The sequence below is a fragment of the Ornithodoros turicata genome, chromosome 9 (assembly GCF_037126465.1).
Source record: "Ornithodoros turicata isolate Travis chromosome 9, ASM3712646v1, whole genome shotgun sequence".
Taxonomy (NCBI): Eukaryota; Metazoa; Arthropoda; class Arachnida; order Ixodida; family Argasidae; genus Ornithodoros; species Ornithodoros turicata.
The window spans coordinates 26,393,497-26,408,607 of record NC_088209.1 but is presented as its reverse complement, the minus strand read 5'-3'; the positions used below and the strand labels follow the sequence as shown (position 1 = coordinate 26,408,607).

General features: G+C 46.6%; 1 protein-coding gene and 1 non-coding gene across 2 annotated transcripts in view; one reads left to right on the top strand and one right to left on the bottom strand.

The window, feature by feature from the left end:
- LOC135368468 (uncharacterized) overlaps positions 1 to 15,111 on the top strand; it is a 239,247-nt gene that overhangs the window by 35,831 nt on the left and 188,305 nt on the right. The window lies entirely within an intron of this gene.
- Trnak-uuu (transfer RNA lysine (anticodon UUU)) lies at positions 4,012 to 4,084 on the bottom strand. The gene has a single exon. It is a non-coding gene; the product is annotated as a tRNA-Lys (tRNA).

Below are 15,111 nucleotides of genomic sequence, written 5' to 3'. Positions count from 1 at the left end.
GCTCACCTTTCATCCCGGCCAAGTGGGCGGAGCGACGACGGCTATGACGTCACGGTGGTTTCCCATCTCCGGGCGGCAAAAGATCACAGAACGGCCAAACTCTCGTCATAAACGGCTCTGGAGCCACAATGCTACGACTTCACGTTTTTTTTTTTATTGTGGTGCACATAGATGGAATACTGGATTTGAACCATGTTTATCCGTGGCATTGATTTTTTGATATTTTCGATATGCACATCACTATGCAAGCAACTCACAGTTGCTTTGCTCTGCTGCCTGACCTTTTGAGGGAGCTTTATGAGATCGGAAGGGCACTACGGAAACTATACGACAAATGAAGCTCTCAAATCAAAGTAACCGTTACCGTTAACGTCTTCCGAGCTCCTAAAGCTTGCTATAATTCCAAGCGAAACCTTCGAAGTGCCGTTTCGCCCCCTCTTCGTAGCGCCATCTTTCGGCTCACTTGCCAATCTCTTGCTAGTGCAGAAAAATGTGGCGCTGCTGTCGATTCTGCTGTCTTTCTCGCCTTATTTTCTGCATTTCATATGAATTGTGTGCTGCAGACATTAAGAGAAAACTTTCTTTCAAAAATCACGAATGTTCATTCAACTGTCCGATCTTTCAGTTTCAGTCCTGTGCGTTGCAGACGTCGCCACGTGTGCCTTATTAAAGCAGACACCCCACAAAATCGCCAACTACCACAATTTCTCATCAGTCCACCTAATCGCCTATCTCCATTCCTCCAGCGTACGTCTAAACAAAACTAAAAAGCTACACGCCCGCTGGAAAAGCTCTTATCTTACGTCCGCATCGCCGCCCGCTATACCTTTTCGTATCTTTTATCCCCCCTGACAAATCAGAACAAACTCTGCAATTAGCGCATTCAGTTCCAGCCTGTCAGAGTACATTATCCAATGACGCTGATGCATGCACATTTTTGCCTTTCTCTTTGCCTTCTTTTGTCATGTCTGCCCTTAGTGGGTGTCGTAGGCTATCTGTGCCCATTGTCGCCGCGGGGGGTCGTTGCTCTTGCGCGTCACGTCCGACCGAGATAAGATCTGGCGGGGGTTAGCAGAAAGTATAGGGAAGGCCGTCGCTTTTCCCCTGTGGAGCAAAATGCGAGGTGGCAGGCTCACGTTCGTCTGCTAACATCGTTGTATTGAGACGTGCTTCGTCTGCTTTAAAATGGGGTGTGGGAGAGTCACACCGCCGTGCTGTCTGTTTTTTATTGCATTTTATTGCTTTTTACTTTTATTTCATAGTAGCTCCAGAGTGGAGTCGTTCGTCTCCGATTGTTCGTGGTATTTGCCCGCTAAAACAAGGTAATAGACTGCGAACGCGATACAAAAGGACTTGATTTGGGGGGCGTTGAGTGTCTGAGTTATCGGTTGCTTATCGAATATATTTGTTACGCTTATTGGATTCGCGAAGTTTTGTACAAGCCGGCACGCGCAAGTGGCTTTCTGCTTCGTCGTGAGTGTTGGATGCATGAAAACGCAAAGGGAAAGCTTGCACAGATGGCATGTGATATTCTGCAGACCACTAGGAAAAAAAAAACGATGACGTACACTGTAGATTCAATGGGTATAGCGCGGTATATTTGTTGGAAACCAAAAGGCAGGACGACGACGTGGAGGAGAATGAATGTAGAGGTAGAGGAGATTCGAAAATTTTCGTTGTGATGGACGGGTTACTCGTGGGAATGACATTCTATGTGAACTAAAACTTTGTTGTTCCTCACGAGGTGTCGGTCTTGTCCATTGTTGACGTTTGTTGACGTATTGTTGAAATCTGTACCTATTTAGCACAGACTAGGGCATATTGAAAGAAGGAAAACGGTCCGTTTTTTCTTTTACCAATCAATCAATCAACGAATCAGTCAAGCGCCCCGGCTGCAAACGCCTCAGTAGTAGGACGCCCATGTTTTACGGCGCCAGTTGATGTTGGTTCCGCCAGCGTTGCTTCGCTGCCTACCACTGAGCATGACCGAGATAAAAGCATAGGATGCAGCATAATCACGGAAGCTCCCTGGATGTTGTTGCTCCTGCTGTCCTTATTAACGGTGTCCCGATCTCTAATCCCGACTGATTCCTAATCCTCCCAAATCCTGTCCCATGGAAGTGTGCCCAGAGGGTCTTTCCCGTTGGATCTTCCTAATTAAACGGCAATGTCGGGAAGCCGGGCAACCTGTCCTGTACTGGTGGAATGAACATGCCGTCCGGAGATAGATTTGTCTTGTCATCAAATAGTAGGTGATGAAGACGATAGTGTTAAAGGTGGTGTCCGCGAGGGATCCGGAATTCTAAAGTTACTGTGATATCCACTCGTAGATGCATTCCAAGAAGAAAACACGAAAGAAAGTTTTGCAAGATTCGTTCGTGTTCTTTCATAAAACATCAGAAACATCGAATCCGAAACCAACTGCCAGCTTCCGGTTGGAACGGCCCTTCCCTGCTAGGCCTCTTCCAGTGACGTAATTGGCATTGCCGGCGAGATTCCCAAACGCTCAGCTGACGGCGTCGCCAGGCTGGTTGCAGTACGATGCCACCGAAAGCGTGAACGTAGATGTTTCTAGCGACTGTTCGGCAGCAGATTGCGAGTCAGAAGACCGCATTTTGTGACTGACAGCCCGCCTTCATGACCGACTCCAGTGACGTCGGTCCGCAACACTGTGTTCCTGAACTGAGCCGGGAGCGCGCAGCCGTTATGTATACGTCACAAGAAAGAGAGAAAGGAAACAGAAATAAAAAAAAACGATATGTGTGCGAGATGTAATCAGCAGCTATTTTGTAGTTACGTGCAACTATTTCTTCCACGTTACCTATTCCGGTTAAAGTCTGCGCGTTTGTGCGACGATCGTCGTAAAGCTGGCTCTGCCGCATCGGTACATCCGCTGAGGCGGAGTACGCACTACAGGGTGCAGTAGAATCGGTATTCGCTCCTGAGTTACACGAATTACACGAAATGGGATGTCAGCCATAACAAATGTAGTCGAGCTGCTTTTGAACTGCACCGAGCAGTGTGTTTGCTGCAGAGTTATTCGTTAAACGCAACGATAAACGTGTACCATAAAATAACATACATCCATCTCTCTGTATACCGTGAAGAAGTGTGTGCGTCCGTTCGACAGCACCCGTAGTAACACTTTTCAGCCACATTATAATTTTTACTTCCCGTGCGTAATTGCTAACATACATTGAACTGATCTTGTTTTATTTACTAGCATAAAAGTGAAGTTGGAAAGAAAGTAGATAAAAATAGCTCAACAATAAATAAATATAGCAAAGTGAATGAGAGAGAGAGACAAAAAAAGAGAGAGAGAAGAGGCGCAAAACCTTTGCAGGCCACTTCATGTTTCATCGCTCCCTTTCCCTCTTTCTTTCTCTTTGTATCCTTTGGGGAGGGGGGGTTGCGCTCCCTTCCTTATTTCCTCGTTCCGTTTTACTGCAGCTTCACGGAAGCATTCCGACGTGCGTGTACCTAGTCCCCAATCCGCAATTGGAGCTTGCATTGCAAATGAGTCCATTACAGTTTTTCGGCCCTCTTGGGGGAGTGTACGCTGACAGTTACGGCAAGTGCTCCCAGAAATGGTTGCCGGGCTACGATACAGACCTTTTTATTCTCAATCGGTTTCAGCCTTATCGTGTTTTTCTATGCGATATCTTGACTCCCGTCTGTTCTCTCCCTCTGTAAGGAAGGAAAGAACGCCGAACGTTCGTCATTTGCATGAGATAATGGAAAGTCTTCTCGGCATTCTCTGGAAATATTTATGGGATTTTCCTTCAACAAGAGATACGTTCTGATGTGTCAGAAAAGGGAGCTGGAGATAACATTCTACCGTTTGCGAGGATATTTATATTTAGCTCTATTATGCCGCGTTCTGGTGCACATTAAAAAGAAGATTCATGGACAGTATTAGAAAATACTCCTTTTGTTCCAATACTGCAGCTCGAGGATGGGTCCCCGTCCTGCAGTTTGGACAGGTTTCTCCTTGGTAAAAGAAAACGACGACGCCCGAACGGGGACTCGAACCCCGGACCGTTAGGTTAAAAGCCTAACGCTCTACCGACTGAGCTATCCGGGCTGTCTCTTCCCGTACCGGAAAACATGCAAGAGGCTTATGCAATGACGTCACGTTCGGTCAGGTGACTCGGGAAAACATTGCCACATCGGAGTTACTGTAAGAGGCCGTGCCGTGAGTTATTGCAGTGTGCATGCAATTACGAGCGTATATTGTAAAAACATACACTGCTGACTGATTCGGCCGGCAGTATGACGTCTGTGACGCATACCCATGTTTCCCCGAGTCACGTGGCTCAAAGGCGCTCAAAGGCTGCGCATGACGTCATCTGCACGAGCCTCGTTGACCTTACGCGCTACATATCCTTTTGCTTGCTTGTTTACTATTCCTAGCAACCTGCGCGACTCCTTAGGTTATCCTAACCGTTTTTTCGTGCACTTTTTGTAGGATGTCTGTCCGCTTTACTGGGGAGGAAAATGCAAAGTTTTCTTTTTTTTTTTTGTAAGGGAAAAAAAGAAGAGAACATGCAAAGTGTTTAGGCTAGCCCTTTGTTTTGCTTCACTTCGTGAGCTACGTCGTCTTCTTGCACCGGCTCCAATGGCTTCCACCCGTAGCTTCCTCTATGGTTAGCTGCGAGCTTACAAATCAATTAACTGCTACACGCCAATACACAAATAAAAAAATTACTGCAGAGTTGTTTCTACGACCTTGTTGACCGAAACACACCTAGTCTAATGAGGTCTCCTCATTCCTCATCCGTGCATGTCATTAGCAAGCTGTCGTTTAAGTGGCGAAACACACTAACGCCAGCGTCCTGGAAGTGAGCAATGTCAAGTGTAAACTCCCAGTAGGAGAGAGAAGCCTGCGTGGAAGTTTCGCGAAAGGCTGTCTAGACTAACTCCGAACGTATAGGGACTACCCTTTTCAATCTCGCCTCGAGGGATTTTCGGCAGGGAGCGTCTGCCTGACCTCAGGCCCCGTGTTTGTCTTCACGACGACTTCCTTCTGCTCCTGTAAATAGAAAAGAAATCAACTTATGAAATTATATATATATATATATATAAGGTATGGAGCGACAGAATACCGTCGCAATACGTTGTATGTTGCTTCTGTTTTCTTCCCGTGGTTGTGTTGCGCAAATAGTGAAAGACAGATACACATAAGGCTGGAGATGAACATCGCGATTGTCGTCTGCGTTTAAAGTAAGCGAAGGATGGGTGAGATGAATAAGCGGGAGATGGGGAACCACAGGCGAAGTTCGCGTGGCTTTGACCGTAGATATTCGAATGGAAATAATACATTGCGCAAGGAAATCTTGAGCATGAGGAACTTAGAAGACGTCACAACAAGTTCCTCAAGCTCAAGGTTTTCTTGTACTATGAATCTTCACCAGCGAGCCGCCATCCTCTCAGAAATACAACATGTACGGGAACGAGAGAGTTGGAATTCTGATGGTTAAACATGACTTTGGTGTAAATACAAATTAAATGAGTTGAAAAAGAAAAAAGAAAGGAAACATTGTGTTCTCGTAATATGGATGTTTCTGCTTTCAAAGCGTTACCTTCTCAGCTTCCCTTATCCTATGTCTTCACCCATTGATTAGTCTGACTTGCCGTACGTGTAAATATACTCCCAATTACCAATGTTATTATTCGGCTGAAGGAAAATTGTCACTGAAATTCAGTAATTCTTGGGCGTTTGAAGGCTCTGTGTGTTCGCGTAGTCCCCTAGAAAACATCGCCTCAGCTGCTTGTTCTTAAGAGAGCATGCCAGCTCCTTCTCCCACGTGCATTTCCTGTGGCGCGCGATTTGATGCTTTTTCTCAGCAATTAACGGTCAAATTTCAATACCTGTGGTATCGTTGGAAAGATGACGACAAGTTTAGATGACGACGACACATTTAAACGTGTTTGGCACAATGCCGGAAGATAGAGCCAATTTTATTTCTGTCTTCATTACGCAGCATTTCCTACACTGCTTCATCGATTCACCCTCGCTCGAATTTTCCTCAAGGTGTACGAGGAAGCTTCATAACCTACAAAAAAACCTACAAAGAAACAACGTACAAAATTAGGAAACCACCCCGTTACCGCATACACCATACTGCCTCTAGTCGCGGTAGCTATCTTTAAAATGCCAGCAAACAATGGATTCGAGATCATTTGCACCCGCAGCTGCTTTGAGGTGTCGTTCGCGAGACACTTGCCGATAACGCGCCAAAAACAGACCAGAGCCCAAAAAAGGAAGAAGAAAGAAAAACTACATCGACTTTCTCCATCGAGCTCTTCTGCCGGTCTTTGTTTCCCTTGCGCTGTTTGACGCCAGACTCGTAATTTTCGCTTATTTCTGCTTCTCGCTGAACGGTCGAGCGTTCGAATACATAACCCTCGCTTTATTCATGGCAGTTAGGGTCAACGTACTTCCAACGTTTTATCAGCTTCCCATTGTTTGTTCGAGTTACCCCTTTTTGGAGTTACTCCCATTTGTCCTTGCTGGGTCGATTTATTTTGCTGGTTGGAACTAAGAAGAATGCGGGCACTGAGAACGCATGCGTGGTGTATAATGTGCATGATAAATTTCGAACGTAGCGTATTTATTCGGAAAAGTTCATTCTGTGCGATAAAGATTGGTGGCTTATTTTTCGATATATTCCTGATTGTTTTGTGATCAAAGTTTATGAATGTTTATGAACTGAGAGTGCAGTGGGAGTACAGTGAACAATTGGACAGTGAAAGTGCAATTTGTCTCGCTATTGTACAACACTTATGAATACAGTTATGCAACCGTGCGCGAGAAAAACATTAAAGATCGCTTGAAAAACTGTTAGTTTCTTCGTTGGAAATGCTCCATTTGGCAGTCCCGTGCATTAAGATACGTCAGTTTCAACGTACCACCCACACATTCTTTTACACATTCTTGTACACATTGGGAATGAAAAGCAGGTGTTTGCCTCACAACATAACATGCTGTATTCATTTGTTTGCTCGAAATGATTTTAACATCACGAGCAGTGCTATTAATGAAGCTTGCAATTGGGCATTATAAATTTCAAGAAGATGCCGTGCGCAAAGCACTTGTCAAGTAAAATAATAATAATAATAATAATTCGGGGCTTTTAGTCGCCAGACAACTGCGATCATGAGCAACGACACAATGGTCGGGTCTGTGGATTGATTTTGCTCACCTGGTGGTTCTTTAAAAAGAAGCATGGAAAGCACTTGGAACATATATCTTTCAACTGCGTCATACGAGCATATTACCTTCAGGAACCATCACGCAAAATATTTCATTTGGGAAGTGCGAATTGCTTTGCAAGAGAGCGCGCAGCGGCTCCTGGAGTCTCGTGACGTCAGGAGGCAGAGCGTTTTTCATTGGCCACCGAGAATCATCTGCTAGCGAGAGGCGAGAGCGACCAGTCGAGACGCGGGACGGGCGGTGCTGCAAAAGAAATAACGAAACAAGAAGGCTCTCGCCTCAGTATTGGTAAGGCACACGACGTTGCAGACTGGCAGCCGAGGGGAGCACGTTTTCTGACCCGCGAGATTGAAAGGTCTCGTGCGCCCAGCAAATTTTTTGCAACGAAGTTAGCGCGGCAGACTGCCACGCGCGTTCCACCACCAGTTGTTCACCGGCACCAGATTTATGGGACGAAAAACTAGGCGTCGGAAAGTCTTGCTCTGATGTCACTGTTGCCAAAGTACAGTGTAGAAGCTTAGTGAAATCAGTTGCTCGGAAAATGTACTTAATTTTGCAACTAAATCCAACAACTGTCTAGAAAAGTGTGCCCCGTAATGTATCAAAAGGCATATTGAATACTGCGAAAGGAAAACATGTTTCTTGGCAGGGAATGCTTGTGGCGTTCTAGCGGCGCAGTAGGTGAGACAGCGAGCAGACGACACAGACGACGACATAGCAAGAAGAGGAAGACGACGACTCACGACAGCAGATGACAACGTGCAGACGACAAGGCAGCGTAGCTAGCGTAGGTTCGTAGCGGAAGAGCGCTTTGATTGGCCGGCCTCGTGTTCATCAGCAGTTGACGCTTCAGACGCTGATGAACACGACTCGGAGACTGGGAGGTACCCGGGTTCGAATCCCGGTGCCGGCTGTGCTGTCTGGGGTTTTTCCTGGGTTTTCCTCAGACGCTTTCAGACATATGTCGGCACAGTTCCCCTAGAAGTCGGCCCAGGACGCACATTTCCCCAGGGCGTCAGTCGTGACGTTGCCCACATACGTGAGGCCGACAACGGCAAGCCCTTTCACCACCACCACCACCACCACCACCACCTGATGGACACGACGCTTCAGACGCGCCGGCTGTGCTGTCTGGGGTTTTTCCTAAGGGTTTTCCTCAGACGCTTTCAGACATATGTCGGCACAGTTCCCTTAGAAGTCTGCCCAGGATGCACATTCCCCAGGGCGTCAGTCGTGACGTTGCCCACATACGTGAGGCCGACAACGGCAAGCCCTTTCACCACCACCACCACCACCACCACCTGATGGACACGACGCTTCAGACGCGCCGGCTGTGCTGTCTGGGGTTTTTCCTAAGGGTTTTCCTCAGACGCTTTCAGACATATGTCGGCACAGTTCCCCTAGAAGTCGGCCCAGGACGCACATTTCCCAAGGCGTCAGTCGTGACGTTGCTCACATACGAGAGGCCGACAACGGCAAGCCCTTTCACCACCACCACCACCACCACCTGATGAACACGACGCTTCAAACGCGCCGGCTGTGCTGTCTGGGGTTTTTCCTAAGGGTTTTCCTCAGACGCTTTCAGACATATGTCGGCACAGTTCCCTTAGAAGTCTGCCCAGGATGCACATTCCCAGGGCGTCAGTCGTGACGTTGCCCACATACGTGAGGCGACAACGGCAAGCCCTTTCACCACCACCACCACCACCACCACCTGATGGACACGACGCTTCAGACGCGCCGGCTGTGCTGTCTGGGGTTTTTCCTAAGGGTTTTCCTCAGACGCTTTCAGACATATGTCGGCACAGTTCCCCTAGAAGTCGGCCCAGGACGCACATTTCCCAAGGGCGTCAGTCGTGACGTTGCTCACATACGAGAGGCCGACAACGGCAAGCCCTTTCACCACCACCACCACCACCACCTGATGAACACGACGCTTCAAACGCGCCGGCTGTGCTGTCTGGGGTTTTTCCTAAGGTTTTCCTCAGACGCTTTCAGACATATGTCGGCACAGTTCCCTTAGAAGTCTGCCCAGGACGCACATTCCCCAGGGCGTCAGTCGTGACGTTGCCCACATATGTGAGGCCGACAACGGCAAGCCCTTTCACCATCACCACCACCACGCTTCAGACGCTTTCCGACGCATGTCGGCACAGTGCCCTTAGAAGTCGGCCCAGGACGCACATTCCCCAGGGCGTCAGTCGTGACGTTGCCCACCTCTGGGAGGCCGACACTGGCAAGCCCTCTCGCCACCACCACCACGCTTCCCCAACTCTCCCCAACGAACTCATGTACCCTCTACGGCTACGCATCTCCACCCTTCATCCTCTATCCTCCATCCGTCTTTTCTTCTTTTTTTTTTTTTTTTCAAATATAGTCGTAACGACGCCCACCTCTGTGTGGCCAACAACGGCGAGCCGATCCTGCCATTACCCGCACACCCACCGCCCGGAATCGCAGACGCTGGCCGAAAATATCTGGCATGGGCAGATCGCCGGCGAACACTCACGTTTTTGACACCTCGCGCAGGGCGTCCGACGCTGAGCGGAGTTCGCAGCTTGTTCGCTGTACATTCGCTCCATGGCGGTTGGCCTTTACGCTTGCAGTTTTTGCGCGAACGTGTCTCTCAGGGCTTGTAATCCTAATTTCTAGTTCTCCCGACATATTTGTTCTGGAGTCTTTCCATGCTCCTCGAAATCTCGACACATGGAGCACCACATTCAACGTCACTCGCGAACGACGGCGTGTCTGAGCAACTTTTACCCTTTTAGCAAGTTGCCACTGTCCTCGGCCGGGTTCGAACCCGCGATTCAAGTTAAATAAATAAGCGTGCCGTTAAGCTGCGACGAGATCGTTAGTGTTCGTACGATGTGACTGATGATGTGCTGTGTATAACCCGGCGGCAATTATCGCGTTTTATAGCTTCCAACCGTCACGGGTTTCTATACGAGTTTGAACCATTCTTTCGACACACCTGAGCTGTTCCAACGCAAACGGAAAACACAAACACACAAAGATATTCTTAATTCTACATAATAATTTAGCGCCGTTCAGGAACCCACTGGTATCCATTTATCCAAACTTAATCCGCACGATTTTAAGCCTCACTGCTTTCTGACATCCCTTTCACATACACCTGGAATGCGAGGCTTCCCGAAAACCCACGGCAATACCCAGCACGAGATATTATATCTCGAATTTCGTTCCGGAGAAGATATTATACGGGCACGATGTCTCTTCTTTCTTCGAAAATTTTAGTACGGACTGGGAATGAAAGTGTGATGGGGAGGTACGGGTTGAAACAGAATGGATTTAAGTGAAATGATGCATGACGGGTTGCATTCCGTGCCTCGGAGCGGCGACCAGGGATCAGCAGCCACAGCCACCGAGGACACTATTCCCTCATTCTATTTCGCGGGAAGATTTTCATCGAACTGGTCCGCTGGAAGAGGCGAGCCTTTCTTTTTTGTTGTTGTCGTTGTTGTTTTGTTTTGTTAATACGGTATATGGCTCTGGCTGTTTGAACTGTACTTACTTGAACTGTAGTTAGAGAAGCACCTGCGTAAGACTGAGTATAGGATGTACGTACAGTTGTGGTGGGGGGCACATAGGGCGTAGGGGTACAAAAATAATCTAAATATGCTTCTACTGATGCAAAATAAGATAATTCGTACCGTGGTGCACAGCGCTCGTACTCACCACTTTGGTTAAGAGCATAGCAGACGTTTTAGACGTTTTCTTTACTTTTTTCTTTTTTCTTTACCAGACCTGGAGTAGCTTGTCCCGCAGTGAGCGGGCTCACATCTCAATATTTTTTCTCCTATCATCATCATCATCATCATCGTACCGTGGTCAATATTGGTTATTGTGACTCTGTGAAAGCATATTTTAAAAAGCTTAATCTTGTATGTGTGTTACATCTATATAACTATCGCTTAACATGTATGGACAAAAAATGCTCAAATTTTCTTATTTATTTACATTGCCGACAAATGATTTCCCTTGTAACGTTCGGCAAAAACAAAAATGGAAGCTTCCGCGTTTACGTACAAATTATGGTCAACAATCACTCTCGTACAGTCTAGCTTTTGTCTTAAATATATTCTTTGAACATGGCATTGAAGTTGAACCATCTCATTTTCTCGGGTTGCAGTCACCTCTGGAATTGTGATAATGTGTTTTATATGTGTAGTGTGTATGATAACTGGGCATTATTCCTTATTTCTTACTGTCAGCGCTAGTTCGAAGTGTAAACTTTGGGGATGGGAACTTGTCAAGCTGTCCCACAGCTTTTTTCCCCCATCTCCACATTCTAAAGATGAAATAAATTGAATTGAAATTGAAATAGCTTGAGTATGTTCGGTATGTTCTGACTGAGACGTTTTGAGACCTGTAACGAGTGAAGGTCATATCAAATAATGTGTTACAAGGAAAGTTTTCTCATTGTGCTTGATGATGCGTCATGAACTTATGAAGAAATGACCTCGCATAATGAACACAAAATACATAATGTTCATGATACTATGCTTCTGCATCGGGTTTTCTGGGGATTTATTCGAAATAAAGTGCGCTGTTGACTGATTTCTTCTTGTGACGTAGTCAGTGTGACAATACAACAGGTCGCAGTGGACCATCTCTCTGGATATTCTCTTAAAACAAGAAGCACATTTTTCGTCGCCAGCGCACATTACAAAACACCTACTTATAGAAAAGTCAAGGAATATAGTTGATAGCTGATGCTATAGAGGAAACACACACACACATACATATTGGATGATGATGAGGTGGAAACAGAAGACGATTAAATAAATAAATTAATGAAATTAATGGTATACAACTGCAAATGTAGTTCGAAATATCATATCAATCTTTATCGTATGCATCAAAATATCAGGTTTCTTGTTTCACAGTTTGTTTCGCAGGTTTTCATGATATGCTACACTTTTATAATTCTGCTCAAGCGCACCTGTACTACCTCGAGAATTGGCCTTACCTACCGAATGGGCCTCAGCGTCGCCCAGCAGCGTCTGTTGACTTGCCGCAAGTATTCGAGCGTTTTTGAAATATTTTTAGCCCGAACGGGATGACTTATGTGCTGCCAGTAAGGCCTCGGATTTGAGTGAAATATTTTTCGGCGCTTAGAATTCTGACAGCTTCCGCATAAGTGTTCCGAGAACGTCGTGCTATGGAAAGGCGCAGGAAGCGAATTGACATCCCCATAAACCCCGAAAAATAGCAAATAAGAAAAAGCACATAGGCTTACTTGTACGTTCTTTGTGTGTTCCATGCCTTTTTTGGAGAAAAAATAACTAAATGAAGTAACAACAAGATATTGTGCAGGTGAGGTCTATGTGAGTTATCACATCCTTACTGAAGCAGTTGCTTTCCAATAAATAGTTCGTGCTATGAGATAGACCATGGTTCTGGCTATAGGACACACACACACATAAATGGGATGATGTGGTGTTTCATTACCCGCCATTATGGCGGTACACCGCCCCATTGCGCTTGTGGAAGGGATGAGAAAGTGATGATGATGGAAAGGTGTCCTATTAGAGTTCGTCCATTAGTCCAGTGCTGGAGTGGAACTCAGCAACAACTCGTTGGCCTTGCATCAGGTGTGAGGGGTCCGACCAGGGCCCGCGAATTTTGGCTAAGTCGAACTGGCGTTGATCGACGCGTTGGAGAGCAGTTTCCATGAGGGCGCGCTGGCGATCGTACTGTCCGCAGACCAAGAGGACGTGATGGAGGTCACCGCGCACGCCACACGTGGAACAGAGGCTGGATGCGCCGACACCGAGGAGGTGTTGGAAAGCCGGTGTGAAAGGCACATTAAGCCTCATGCGGTGGAAGACTGTGGTAAAGGAACGTGGCATTCGGCGTGGGAGAGTAAGGGACAACGTGGGGTCAACGGAGTAAAGCAGAGAGTGGGTGGTGACGTTGCCATTGTCATTGCTATAGGAATCTATCTGCTTAATATACGACGTCGTATCAAATACGGGGCGAGTATTACGAGCCCCCCTCCTTTTTTTTCTCTCTCTCTCTGTTCCCATACTCTGTAGTGAGTACATTATATTCGTTGCATATATAGTTCGTTTGCTAAGATGTTTCCACGGTGCAGTTTCGGAAAATATCGCTCGTTTACCTCAGAGTAGCCCTAATATAGACCAATACAGATGTAAGCCGGTATATTTCGCAGGCACTGCTGTCAGATTCGCATTCCGGGTAAGTTGATACATCGCACGCGGACGCGGCGCACGTCAAACAACGCTGAGAGACTTCCTGTTGCAAACAACTAGGTGCCTACTTTCTTAGGCTCATTGCGAAGGAGCATCCGCGAGGAAGCGAACGGCAAAAGCAGTATACCGCCTTTAATTGCGCACTTTTCTGCGAGAGTGATAGCCATGGTTTCCAGCACGCTTGAGGAAACAGCTGAAACCTCTGCCACCATGCTCTGTTGGTTCTAACCTTGCGGTAGAGCGCAATTAGAGCGGTTGAGGCGCAAGCTCTTTCCTTTTTACTTTCGCGTTGAATCTCCATCCTAACTTGCCAACAGACTGCGCTTACGTCGCTGCTATGGGTGAACATTCTTTGGCAAGAAGGGAAGAAGGTGGTGGCGCAACGTCGTAGTTGAGGCGCAACGACGTAGTTGTAAGTGATGAAGAGACCATACTGCACTTAGCCAGTACAATGGATCGCGATTTAGACGATTAGGTAAAATGCTGGTTTAAATTAAGAAGAAGAAAGAAAAAAAGCACATACACAGGGAAGTACAACAAGAATACACGTACACATCGTAATATAGAGCGAGGTGGTTGTGACGCTTTTTAAAGACAACGACTGTGTTTAAATCATGATGGGTGAGGAGTTTCATCGCAAGGGGGCGACGCTCTACCTCATTATCACGCGGTAATGCGGTGAAATGGAATTTTGAGTCGCCTCAGAGTGAGGGCCGAAGTTGTACGGTGTCCAAAAGCTTTAGAAGTGCTTTTAGGGCGGAGCGCTGGTGGGCCTTTTAAGGGCGTTCTCGTGTATATATTGTATATTTGCATTGTGTTAGCGCACTTCGTAAGTAGCTTCACCATCATCATTAATTAATCTGTTGTTTTTGTTCGTAAGTCGCACCACCAAGATCGAATTTGTTACTTTTCTTCTTTTCACACGTTATCACAAACGCTTATCATACTGCCACACACAACACACAGTATAGCCGACATGCATCTATTGCACAGCCAGCACACACAAAAGAAATAACCGATTCTTTTTACGTTTTTCTTTTTCCTTCCTCACGCGTACATTCGTTCGTGCCGCACAAGCAAGCATATTCATCCTCATCAACAAAGCTTCCTATATACAGTTGTTCCAATTCTCTGCGTTGGGAAGCTGTGACTATAGATAAATGCGACAAAACGTCTGCCGAAATAATAATAAAAAAAAAACGACTATACTCTCGATCCTGACGCGTGCCTTATTATCCCACGTCATCCGCGACGTGAGGACGAGGTTAACTTCGTCTGCTTTCGCCTTTCGCATCCTCTGATCGTATAGGTGGAGGTTCGTGGTGCTTCTTTTATTTTCTCGTTGGATAGAAAAAAAAAAAAAAAAAAAAAGGAGGGCGGATCTTGCCAAGGAGATGAAAAGATTGCTGTCTGCTGAAGCCAGTGGCCAATCGATATGTACCGCTCTCTCTCTCTCTCGCTTTCCATACCCCTGCTTTCCAAGTACATGCGTTCCCCTGTGGTGGCATTGTTGTGACTGCTGTCTGAGAGGCCGGGAAATTTTGTGGCATAGGGTGGTTTATGGTGTTTATCGGCAGTTTAGGATGGTTAAAATATCGCAGTATGGCAATTTGGATATATGAAAATTGCCACAAAAGGGCGTACGCCCCCCTCTGT